At 35.2% G+C, this 13,781-nt stretch overlaps 1 pseudogene; it reads right to left on the reverse strand.

The window, feature by feature from the left end:
- Positions 1–2,975: 2,975 nt before the first annotated feature.
- Positions 2,976–3,292, reverse strand: LOC126002028 (peptidyl-prolyl cis-trans isomerase A-like; annotated as a pseudogene).
- Between the last annotated feature and the right edge of the window lie 10,489 nt (positions 3,293–13,781).

Consider the following 13,781-nt stretch of genomic DNA (forward strand, 5'->3'; position numbering starts at 1 on the left):
TAGTAAGAGTATTTTATTGTTTACTCACAATATTTTGCTCTGCATACAACTCACTTAGGTGACCTTTAAGAGGTCAGTTAATCACTATGTATGAAGAGGAAAGAAGAGGCTACATCTATGGTTTTCAAACACCTTTAAACTGAAAAAGTCTTTCTGCTAGGAAAACCCAGCAGAAAAGCTCAATATGTAACAAAAGAAAATTCACTGCAGGAAAGACTTTAGTAGGAATTCTAGTGACCTACCCAACCCTGCCTCACCATGGATCTATGTTCTAGGGGCAGCCCTTGATGTGCCTTTGTATAACTTCAAACTTGCTCAAAGTCAGCTTTTAAAATAAGCAAACAAACCTGAACAAAATGGCTCTAGAGATCATTCACTTTTACCTGAGATTCATATCTCAAAAATATATATACATATATATTTAAAAACCTCCTGTTTCATTCTTATTTAATTTTGTCTTGTTTTATAGAACTAGTGAGCTAAGATCAAGTGATTTTATATTAAAATGACTGATTTGTGACTCATGTAATACTTTTAAAAATATGATAGATTACATTGATCTTCTATATTTGCTACCATATTTATATTTTAAGTGATTAAAATATAGTTTCATTACTGAATTGATATGTAACATATTCTAATCACATGAATATTAGTATTTTCATAGTACATGGTTATAATTTATAACATGTAACATAAAGAATTATTGTATGAATCATGACTTATGACTTATGAACATGCATAAATCAAATGTAAAAGTTTTATTATTGGTGAAAATTCCAGGGAAATATCTTTAGCTTCTCTCAATTTTACTTAAAAAATTTCCAAGAAACAATATAAAATAGATATTCAGATTCAAATAATACTTCCAGAGTTAAGTAATATAATCTACTATAATAAACTTCTGACATTTAAAGGAATTCTAATTAAATATCAATATAAAAAGATAGAATTTAGTTGGGAAAAACTAGTTCATAATCAAGGATATACTCTTCAATTGAAATAACAAAGATACATATTGAAAGAAAATATTTTCTAGTTTTTATTCCTGGCTGAGGACAAAACAAGTTAACTTGTAACTTAATTTAAAAAAAAACTAAAATAAAACAATCACTGGTATACTAAGATTCAGTGAAAATAGGCTTAGGGGCCAGTGAGTTAGCATGGAGGCAAGGTGTTTGCCTTGCATACCGAAGGACAGTGGTTCAAATCCCAGCATCCCATATGGTCCCCCAAGCCTGCCAGGAGCAATTTCTGAGTGTAGAACCAGGAGAAACCCCTGAGTGCTGCCAGATGTGACCCAAAAACAAACAAACAAAAAAAGAAGCTTAAACCAACAGATGTAAACAAATGATGATACCACTTTTCATGAAGTAATTAACATTTATTAAATCACTTATTATTAGCCCTTGTCAAAATTTAATCAAAATTGTATCTTAATCTGAGGATATAGCTTAAAGGGCAAAAGCTTGTATGAGAGACCTATGTCGGATTCAGTTGCCTGTGGGGATCCATTACACTACATGGCACATGGGTCTGGAGTATACATTGGAAAAATAGAATTATAGAAATATATACTTTTAAGGCAAATAAGTAAGTTATGTATAAAGCCACAAAGAAAATACTGAATAAAATAACAAACTACAATGTGTCTTAATGTCTAAAGGGTTTTGGATTTCATTTTCTAGTTTACCATTATATTAAAGTCTATAATTCCATACCTTACAATTTTGAATATTGGTAATTAAAGAAAATCACCAATATACAATATCATTGATGATGACACTGATTCATGTGCTATGGTCATGGAAAACAGAATATATATAGGCTTTTAATCAAAAATGCTTCTGGAAAATAATTGACTATTATATTCCTGTTTTTTTTTTTTTTTTCATTTTTCAAATAACCAATGTTTGAGAGAAAAAGAGAGCTGTACTCTTCATTTTTTCTATTGTAATTAATGCCTTGGTTTTCTGTAATTTGTTGTTTCCATCATCATTCAATTAAAACATCTTTCCTGGGACCCGGAGAGATAGCACAGCGGCGTTTGCCTTGCAAGCAGCTGATCCAGGACCAAAGGTGGTTGGTGCGAATCCCGGTGTCCCATATGGTCCCCCGTGCCTACCAGGAGCTATTTCTGAGCAGACAGCCAGGAGTAACCCCTGAGCACCGCCAGGTGTGACCCAAAAAACAACAACAAAAAACAACCTTCAGCAACATAACTAAGAGTACTTTCAAGATATATAACTTCTACCTTTTGAGCACAACTTGATTGTAATCTTTAATATTTAAAAGTGTAAATTCTAATTCAGTTTGAATCCTTCCTTTGTGCTATTTTCTTCTATATCTTAATATATTTCTCTCTGTCTGACCTTATTCTTTAGTTTTATAACTAGAAAAGTCCTCTACTCCTGTGCTCACTTGTTTTTACACTACTCAATTAGACTGTTTCAGCGTTTTTTTGTTTTTTTTTTTGCTATACATTCTTCTTTTCCACTTGCAAACTATCTAAATAATATTTTCCCACTAAAATATTCCAAAGGCAACCAAAATTAAGGTTCTCTAAAATAAATATTCTTAACTCATACTTTAAAATCCTCCTCCTAGTTAATTTTATCATACTTTCATTGAAGTGCAAAGTTGAAACTTTAAGTCCTTTTCAAATTGTCCATCTACTCTGACCTTTTCATATTTCTCAAACCTTAGTAGATTAAGTATTGACATTACCAAGCCAATGTTTCTACAGTTACTCTGAATTCATCTCCCTTTGCATCATTTCCTTTTTTAACAATTATTATGTATTTTTATTTCATAATCATAAACAACTCTGAAATCTAGCAAGATGGGGTGGGGTAACATTAGGGAACTGAGAACTGAGGATGCACACAGGGGGCCAGAGGGCATTCTGGGCACATGAGGGAACTGGCACATAAGTCTCCTGAGGGTCTGGTGGGAGAGAACAGAAAAGCAAGGTCTTAGACTTGTCTGCAGTTGGAGAGAGTTATCTTCTTGCTGGTCTTGCCATTCCTGGACCCAAAGCACTCCATAGCTTCAACAATGTTCATACCGTCCTTCACCTTGCTGAACACCATGTGTTTGCCATCCAGCCACTCAGTCTTGGCAGTGCAGATGAAGAACTGGGAACCATTGGTGTTGGGGCCAGCATTGCCCATGGAGAGGATGCAGGTCCCGTGTGCTTCAGGATGAAATTCTCATCATGAAATTGTTCCCATTACTCGGACTTGCTGCCTGGGCCACTGTGACTAGTGAAATCCCCTTCCTGACACATTGACCTTGGACTATTCTGTGAAAGCAATAACCTTCATAAATAAATCCTTTCTCATCAGTGCTCAGTGCACGAAAATTCTCTGCCGTGTTTGGAACGCCATCGATTGAGATGTGGAAGAACAGGATAGGGTTGACTATGGCAGTGGGATAGGCATCTGCAGGAACTGCATTATATCTTTTACTATTTATTTCCCCAAATCTTATTTTACTAATTTCTTTTTCCCTGCTATTAAAATTATCTTTAATAAAGTTATGTAATTTTTATATTTTAATTAAATCACTAATTATCTCCCTAAAGAATGTAGTATATTATTTGTGGAGTTTTTTTTTCTTTTTTTTTGGTTGGTTGCTTGGTTGGGTTTTTTCTGCATAGGCAAAGTTAGTATTGGCCTTAGAAATACAGGGGTTTACCCCCTTGAAGCATACTGTCATGGGAACAACTACAGGCTCCAGACATGTTTATTGTTCAACCCCAAAGTCTTTTTATGGTGTCAGGAAACATTTTGCTCATTTGTGGTGGTCAAAATAAGTCCTCTGTAATTGGAGGTCTTGGTATTTGCACAGATCCTAAGCCAAATTCTAGGATAGCGTCTTTCTTTATGGTTCCAGAAATTCTACTCTATCATTATTTTTGCAGTCGGTGTTCTGTAATTATTGATCTTGGTTTTTGCATAGATCCTAGGATAGAGCCTAGGCTAGAGTTTCTACTTATGGTTTCAGAAGTTCTGCTCAGTCTCAGTTGTCAGAGTCAGACTTCTGGAATAGAGATCTTGTTCTTTTTTTTTTTTTTTTTTTTTTTACAAATCTTAGGCAGAAGGCTAGGCTATTGGTCCCAGGAAATGTTCTATGTTCTATTCAGTAGCAGTTGTCTTCTGTAATTAGTAATCTTGGATTTTGCTCAGATCAAAGGATGGAGTTCTGACTTCATCTTACTGTTAGGTGGTGAGGTAGGGAAACCTGCTCTTAGATCAAATTGTTGCTGTTTCCTCATCATTAGGGTGTCATATCAATTTTGCATGAGTTAGTGCCAGACCAGTATTAAAACTCCCCGAGGTTTGGGAAGATTATTTACTGGTGCTGTTGCAGGGAGCTGTGTTGGTTCTACAGTTGGGATCTGGGGTTCAGGGTTGGACATTAGCTGTCTGATCACATGGAGTTTAAGTCAAGTCCCCATGACAAATGTTCAGGGTGAAAGGTGCCCCTGTATTATAAAAAATTATGGCTTCTCTCCCTAGTAGATAAGAGCTTGTTTCTGACGTAAGATTTTTCCCTTTATTTAGTATACCTATGTAAAAGAGAATGGTGTCATAGTATATTGCTGGTGCATTTGAGGGTAATAATGGCAGGCTATACAATCACTATGTCCTGGTTCTGACCTAAGCTTTTATCCCCAGCAAGTATGGCCCACATTCTTTTAATAAGTAATTTCAGTAGGCATTATTAGTGTTGTTCTACAACACAGCAGAATTTTATACCACTGCCTATCTTTGTCTATAAACACTGCCATGACCACAATTTTTATTCCATAACTCCCATAGTGTGTTAAGGGAGAAGAGGTTCCTTTTGTATATTTTTAATGCTTGTACCACTCAGAATCCTTAATAAGGGAGGTAAAACTGAGTGGTCAAAGTTTCTTAAAAATCCTTAAAAAGAACTTCTGAACCTGTACACTGTATATACACTAGATATATACCAGGCAGACTCATATCTATAAATTGATATCTGTATGCCAGGGCACACCTAAGCTTTTAGTGGGGCTCAACCCACCAGAAGTATCCTTGGATTTTCCTGGTGGGTAGAACTAATTTAAGCCCCATGGGGTTCCTCAAAAGGCCCGTTGTGGACACCTTTTTTCCCTGCATGGATGGTTAAGAAATTTCCAAAGAGATGCTTGGCATTACATTTTCAGCCAGCATTTGACTATCTCTCCTTTGTATATATCAGGCAAAATTATGGACTCTATCAAAGAATTTGGCTCAGAAATTCCAGCACCAAAGTTTATTTGAGAACCCCTTTTTCTGGATATAGCTAGCCCTAAAAGCAAAGACAATTTTTCTCCCTTTTTCAAATATGTTCTTGCAGCTGCAGTTTCTGGTAATCAAGGGCGTAACCAGAATGCAGATCTTGACTATTGACTCTCCTTTAGAAATAGGGAAACTCATTCTTAGGGATTTGGCTCCTCTTAACTTAACCTCTAAAACAATAGAGTCCAGCCTAGAAAGATCAAGTTTCTAGATATTTCCTACTTCCCTCTAATCCTGATTTTGCTTTTGAAGTAAGCTGGCAGGGCGGAGAGGTGGCGCTAGAGGTCTGCCTTGCAAGCTCTAGCCAAGGAAAGACCACTGTTCGATTCCCTGGCATCCCATATGGTCCCCCTAAGCCAGGGGCAGTTTCTGACAGCTTAGACAGGAGTAACCCCTGAGCATCAAATGGGTGTGGCCACCCCACCCAAAATGAAGTAAGCTTGCAAAGAGTCACCTTGAGTGTAACCTTCTCTCTTGTAACTTAGAATTTTTACAGTCACACCCATAGCTTAGGTATTGATACTGTTGTACTATGTTTTGTGATTATGATTATTCTTTACCTCTGGCTAATTTTACCCCTATAAATTCCCCTGCTCAAAAAATTAAATTTGTTGCAATCCTGCCAAAAACATGTTGACTCCACATACTCTGTGTGGTTTTATTATTTTTATATTTCATATTTCACTGGCTATGCAACCCACTTTCCCTAAAGTGGATTCACCGAAATCTCACTCATGGCTGTAAGGCAGAAGCCAGTTACAGCATCTGTAGTTAGTTTTTTAATTAGCTACTAAGTTAAAACCATATAACTTGCTTATAGAATATTTCTCTAAAAGTTTCACAACTAAGTTAAACTGAGTATATTCACATTTGATTCATTAATCTATATTGATTTGAATTCATGTTGATTTGAAATAAGGACTTTACTTCCTAAATTATTGTCTAACATCTATACACATAAAAGAGATCATCAAACCTGTCACACTTGCTCTTAAGTAATGTCATAAACAATTTCTATACCAATGCCCTCTGCCTTCATACAAATCTCAAAATATTTTCACCTAAAACCATCTAAGTCACCCTATCCCTACTACATTTCAGAAAAGGAAGGTTGAACTGGTGACCTCTCATAATGCTTTGTGTTCTGTAAGATTAGTATTGTAGGTCCTTCTTGTTTCTACCAAAATTTATATATTGTAATTCTATGTGTAATACAAATGCTATCTGTATAGGAAATACTGTTAGAAGTAAGTGCTTTTAAGTACCATCATAAGAACTGGAATTTCATAATAAAATAACTGTTCTTATATAAAAGAAAAATCTCTTTCTCACTTTCAGGCTCTTCTCTATTTTTTCCCTCCACCTTTACTCATTGCCTACACCCCCTCTGCCATATGAGAGTATAGAAAAAGAGGTTATCTACTTGCAAGGAAGTGAGCTAGACTTTGATCACCAAGATTTTGATTGGTTACTACTATGTTCTTATACTCTTCAAGAATCTTGAACAACAAAGATATGGCAATGCTAAGTAAGGCAGTTCAGTTTGTGCTAATATTTCTTGCTGGATTTTTGTGCATCATCTATTAGGAAAAAACAGTCTAATAAAACAAACATTTTTCAGAAAGACTCACCTGTAATTCTCTTGTGATTATCCAAGTTCAATATTTAATTTACTCAATTTCCAGGTGCATAAAAAGCTTATATGAAAATTTATATCTGTATATTGAATTAAAACATGCACAATTTCAAAATGTAAATTAATTTAATCATCTTTGTAGATCTTGTTAAAAGGTCAAAACAAGTAATATTAACTAAAATAATTATAGTGATGTTAAAAATAAAGCAACTAAGAGTGCACAAAGTAAATAAGCAACCTGAAAATAGGCATTAACTTAGCAAGCCAATCACATGAAAATCAGTATCTCTTCATATCTCTCTGCTTGCAAAATTTCTGTTATACCTCAAGTTATTGGGTCCAAATCCAATAAAAGAAAAAGTGTCTTTATGACTATTTTCTTCAATAAGCAGTGGAAACTTGAGAAAAATAACATCAATAAATTCCTTTTTGTATTCCATAAACAGAATTATATCACTTGGTTATGTCAAGAAAGACAGTAAGAACAAGTATGCCACTATTACATTCCTTATAGAGAAAATAAAGGGAGAATAGGATTGAGAATATGCTTAAGATTAATATAAAGATATTATCAGCTATTTTTATGAATACTTTATTTAGAGACCATTTACTGTATAGTTGCTCATAATGCATTTATTTCAAGACTAATCTCACCACCTACATAAGATTTCCTCCATCATTAACCCCAGATTTCCATCCATTCCCAAGCCTACCACCCTCTTAGCATGCAAGAAATAATACAATTTATAATGCTTGTTTGCACAGAAGTATAATTAATCTATTTTTTAAAAAAACGCTCTTTTGAGATTACTGTTTTAGTTACCCATTATTTTTCATGGTTATGTTTACATCTCTTTTAAGAATCATTATTAGCTGTTTGAATCATTTACCACCTATTTCAAAATTCATTTTTAGGCCAACAAACTCCAAAGAATTATAAAATATCTCAACAATCATAAATATAGCATTTAGATTTTACTTCAAGGAAACATGATTTTTTTTATCTTTAAAAGTCTTTCACAGTATTTGACCAAGTCACATTGTCCAGTCTACTTAATAAATCAGGAAGTAGGGTTGGAGCAGTAGCACAGCAGTAGGATGTTTGCCTTGCACGCAGCTGACCCAAGCATCTCATATGGTCCCCCAAACCAGGAACAATTTCTGAGTGCAAAGCCAGGAGTAAATCCTGAATGCCATCCAGTGTGACTCAAAAATAAAAATAAATAAATAAATAAGTAAATAAATATAAAGAAAGTAAAAAAAGGCAAGTTCATAAGACTATGCAGATTATCTAGGACCTATGAAATTTTTAAAGGTTATTATTGTTGGTCTATCAGTATACCTCTTGTATGTTTTTCAGAAAATTTAATTTATCTTTAGAATCTTTAAATGATTTTTTGATGAATTCAATAAGAGAAAAGGGCATTAGCTCAAAGAATGAGGTATACTGAATAAGAGCTTAGTAACTCTATCAAGTAAAATTAACTAAGTTTATTTTCTATTCTCTGCTACATGTTTTATTGCTGGTCAATTATGTAGCCTTTCTAAAGCCTAATATCTCCATAGTTAAAATATACATCTTAACAATATCTACCCAGTGTGGTTTGTATGACACATAGAAAAATATTCATATTTCCCCTAAGATAAGACTGTTAGCTGGCTACTCAAATTGTCATTTTTTTTTCTCAGATACAGACTTTACCTCCCTTTTAGGTAAGTGTGGGGATGTGACTCTAAATTTACCAGTAATACTAGTTAGTATGTATGAGAAAAAAATATCTTTTCTATTCTTAAAAACATCCACTTTTCAAAAAAAAAAAAAAAAAGGGCCCGGAGAGATAGCGCAGTGGCATTTGCCTTGCAATCAGCCGATCCAGGACCTAAGGTGGTTGGTTCGAATCCCGGTGTCCCATATGGTCCCCCGTGCCTGCCAGGAGCAATTTCTGAGCAGACAGCCAGAAAGCCAGGAGTAACCCCTGAGCACTGCCGGGTTTGGCCCAAACCCCTCCCCCCAAAAAAACCTTCCCCTTTGTTCTTTTATTTCCATGACTAATATCTGGTGTCCTAGCCAGTTATCACCATCAAGAAAGTTATAATAACATGAAAGGGCAATTTGAAATTCCTTATACATTTTTTAAGTAGAATGCTACTTTATAGTGTATATCAATACAAAATTATTGTACTCAATTTGAGGAGTATTAGTAGAGTTACACAGCATGATAACAAAAATTAATACCAAGTACTGAATTTAGGAAACATTAAAATATAGAGGAATATAGCAAATATTTAAAAGAAATTCTTTTTTTTTAAATACCAGATTGTGACTCAGTAGTAAAAATACTTGTCTGGGATGTATCAAAACTTGGAATCATTTCTGGTACCACAAAATAAATATTTCTCAAAAAGATTTCTATTCTCAGGAGAGAAAACCTCGCAATCATTTATTTATTAATTTATTTTTGGTTTATAGGCCACACCCAGGAGTGTTCAAGGGTTACGTCTGGCTCTATGCTCAGAAATCACTCCTAGTAGATACTGGAGACCATATGGAAGGCTAGGATTTGAACCACTGTCTGTCCTAGATTGTCTCCTTGCAAGGCAAATTCCCTACTGTTTTGCTATCTCTACGGTCCCTTCAACATAAGTGATAAAAAAAGAAAAGAAGAGAGAATATCATCTTTTTAATTATCTATTTCAATGTGAGTTTTATAGATATATAATTAGTAATAAAATACACAAAGAATATCATAGTACTCTATCATACTTGTTATAATCATTTTATTTCAAAGAATATATATGACTCATTCCTAGAGTATACTACCAACTACAACATAATATAATACTGGAAAAACTCACCATTTTAAAATCTTTTCATAGAACATAATAATTTGTCTTTCTTGACAAAAAGCTGATATAAAAAATAAGGTACAGACCTTGCCTTCAGCCTACCTGAGTGTGTTCCCAGCACTGTATATGAGCCCATAAGCACTATCTGAAATGATATCTAACAACACAATTGAGAATAAGCCCTGAACATTGTGAAGTTTAGCCTGAACAAATCACAAAAAATAATAGTATAAAAATAAAAGATCTTTCTTTATAAGCTTAAAATAAATCATAGATGGTCAAGAAACACAAAGAATAAGCAAAATTAAGCTCCTAAAAGTTTCTTGAAATATCCTAAACCAAAAAGTTTAATTAAAAAGCTCCTATAAAATTCCCCTTGTGTGCCCAAGGATGGTTTAATGGCAAAAAAAATACTTGCCATGCAAGAATAGGCCTTGCAGGGCCAGAGAGATAGCATGGAGGTAGGGACTTTGCTTTGCATGTTTCTATATGCAAGGTGGTTCAAATCTTGGCATCTCATATGATCCCCTGAGCCTGATAGGAGCAATTTCTGAGTATATGTCCAGGAGTAACCCCTGAACACAGCCAGGTATGACCCAAAAATAAAACAAAACAAAACAAAAAAAATCCAGGCCTTGTTTTCAAGGCTAATGTTGCACATTTGTACATGCAACAATGCTATCTGGGACACCTGTAGTTTTATCAGACAACATGGACTCAGGTGTGAAGCAGCCAAGTATATGTAAACACAACAATTCAGGTGTTGACCCATAGTGTTATTGTGCATGCTACAACTACTAAAGATGTGTAAGCACTTCAACCAGGAGAATGACCAACAGCAAATACATGACAACAGGAGAGAATGTTAGGCATCAGGGATGGCATAATACATTCTGCAAACATGTACCTGCAAAATTAATGTGTGCAATCTCCAACAAATACTACAATGATAATGTGTAAAGTACCATAACTGAAGAGTTTGACCCTTAGCATGCACAAGCATAAACACAATAAACACCACAGTTCAAGTGTGCAGTCAGAGAGCATCTTAGTCAAGTGTTCAAATACATAAACATAATGGCAATACTCCCCAAAGGATCGTACAGATTTAATACAATACCTCTAAGGATATCCATGAATTCTTCAAAAAAGTGGATCAAAAACTCCTGAAATTCACTTAGAACAATAATTATCCATAAATGGGTAAATTAATTTTTAGAAGAAAGAATATGGGAGGCATCACTTTCTTCAACTTTAAATAATATTACAAAGAAATAGTCATTAAAACAGCATGGTATTGGAATAACGACCCTCAGTTCAATGAAATAGACGAGTTTTCAGAGAATATTTCTCAGACATATATAAATTAATTTTTTCATAAAGGGGCAAGAAACGCAAAATGGACCAAGGAAAGCTTCTTCAATAAGTGGTGTTGGAACACCTGGTCAGCCACATGCATAAAAGCAAACTTGGACCTCCATCTAACACCATTCACAAAGGTCAAATCAAAATGTATTAAAGACCTTGACCTCAGACCTGGAACCATAAGGTATATAGAACAGGTAGCCAAAACACTCTCTGACATTGTGACTAATGGCATATTCAAGGATAAAACACCACTGTACAGACAAGTGGAAGCAGATATAAAAAAATGAGGCTTCATTAAACTGAGAAGCTTCTGTATCTCAAAGTAAACAGTGACTAGGATACAAAGGCCACCCAAATAATGGCAGAAACTATTAACCCAATACACATTATATAAGTGGCTAACATCTAAGGTATGCAAGGTACTGATAGAACTTAACAGGAAAAAAATCTAACCCTATCAAAATATGGGAAGAAGAAATGAACAGACACTTCCTCAAAAAAGAAATACAAATGTCCAAAAGGCATCTGAAAAAAATGGTCCACATCACTAATCATGAGGAAGATGCAAATCAAAACAACAATGAGGTTTAATCTCATGCTACAGATACTTGCACATGTCACAAAGAACAAGAACAATCAGTGCTGGTGAGGATGTGGAGAGAAAGGAACTCTCATTCACTGCTAGTGGGAGTGTTGTCTAGCCCAGCCTTTATGGACAGCAATATAGAGATTCCTCAAAAACTGGAAATTGGGGCCAATCAACGTTGCAGCAGTAGGGCATTTGCCTTGCACACAGCTGACCCAGGACAGACTATGGTTCCATCCTCCAGCATCCCTAATGGTCCCCAAAGCTAGGAGCGACTTCTGAGTATATAGCTAGGAGTAACCTCTGAATGTCACCGGGAATGGCTAAAGAAACTGTGGTACATATACGCAGTGGAATATTATGCAGCCATCAGGAGAGATGAAGTCATGGAATTTTTCTGTACATGGATGTACATGGACTCTATTATGCTGCTTGAAATAAGTCAGGGGGAGAGAGATAGACACAAAATAGTCTCACTCATTTATAGATTTTAAGAAAAATTAAAGGCATTATCGTAATAAGGCCCAGAGACAATCAAATAAGGGATGGAAGGGCTGGCTCACAATTTGAAACTCACCACAAAGAATGGTGAATGCTGTTAGGGAAATAACTACACTAACAACTAGCGTGACAATGTTAAAGAATGAGAGAAGTAGAATGCCTGTCTCAAAAACAGGCAGGGATGGGGGAGGATGGAAGATATTGGTGGTGGAAATGTCGTACTGGCAAAAATGGGGTATTCTGTTTATGTCTGAAACCCAGCTACAATCATCCTTGTAAGGATGTAAGGCTTCGCCTTGCATGCAAAAAAAACGGTGGTTCGAATCTCAGCATCCCATATGGTCCCCTGTACTCACCAGGATTGATTTCTTGGTTTAGAGCCAGGAGTAACCCCTGAGCACTGCCTGGTGTGACCTAAAAACCAATAAGGAAAGAGTGTTTGTGATATTACATTTGTTATTTAGGTTATGGTTATTCTTATAATACCTATGAAGTATAAAGAAAATGTCTGAGTTACAAATAAAAAACTATGAATGTACTTCCAAGTAATTTCTTTAGTCATATTTTTATAACATTATAACAATAACCTATTATATGTTTTACATCAAACTGCCTAAAAAAATCCTCAAATGGGGCCAGAAATAGTATGGATGTGGGACGTTTGCCTTGCATGCATAAGGACAGTGGTTTGAATCCCAGCATCCCATATTGTCCCCCGAGCCTGCCAGGAGTGATTTCTAAGCATAGAGCTTGACCCAAAAACAAAAAAACAAAACAACAACAACAAAAAAACCCACAAAATTTTAAAATAAATCAGCAAAATCTCTTATTATCATTTCACATTAACCTTATTAGTAAAACAAGTCAAAAACTGCTTGCCTGGTTCCTTTCTTTAAAAAAAGTTATTTATTTATTTAGGTTTGGGGGGCACACCTAGCAGAGCTCAGGGGTAACTCCTGGCTCTGTGCTCAGAAATCGCCCCTGGTAGGTATGGGAGACCATATGGGATGCAGGATTCAAAACACTATCTATCCTGGATCGGCTGCGTGCAAGTGAAATATCCTACCACTGGTGCTATTGCTCCACCCCCTGCCTGGTTCCTTTCAATAAAATTCTTCAATCGCTACACTTCCTATGTAGAGAATATCATTACTGTAACCACAGATAACAACAGATGAATCATTGGATTGCTCAGGGAGAAGCAAAGAAGACAAAAAGATTGGGTTGAGAGTAATTTCTTTTGTAAGGACTAACAACAAATTGCGGGGAAAGAATGTGGGAGAGGAAAGGGGAGGTGATTATTTAAATCAAAAGAAAAAGAAAGAGATTGGTCAAAGTATCAAGATTTTGAAATGATACAGATGTCAGCGTAGGACAGAATGACATATTTGAAATGCATCGGAAATACTGAGAACAGAATTGAAAAAGTAACATTAACTTTAGCAACAAACTGGAATTTTTCCTTATCTTACAAACCATCATCTCAATGGGTATGAAGATAAATAAATAATATATCAGTAAGTAGAGATAT

The sequence above is a fragment of the Suncus etruscus genome, chromosome 1, assembly GCF_024139225.1.
Source record: "Suncus etruscus isolate mSunEtr1 chromosome 1, mSunEtr1.pri.cur, whole genome shotgun sequence".
Taxonomy (NCBI): Eukaryota; Metazoa; Chordata; class Mammalia; order Eulipotyphla; family Soricidae; genus Suncus; species Suncus etruscus.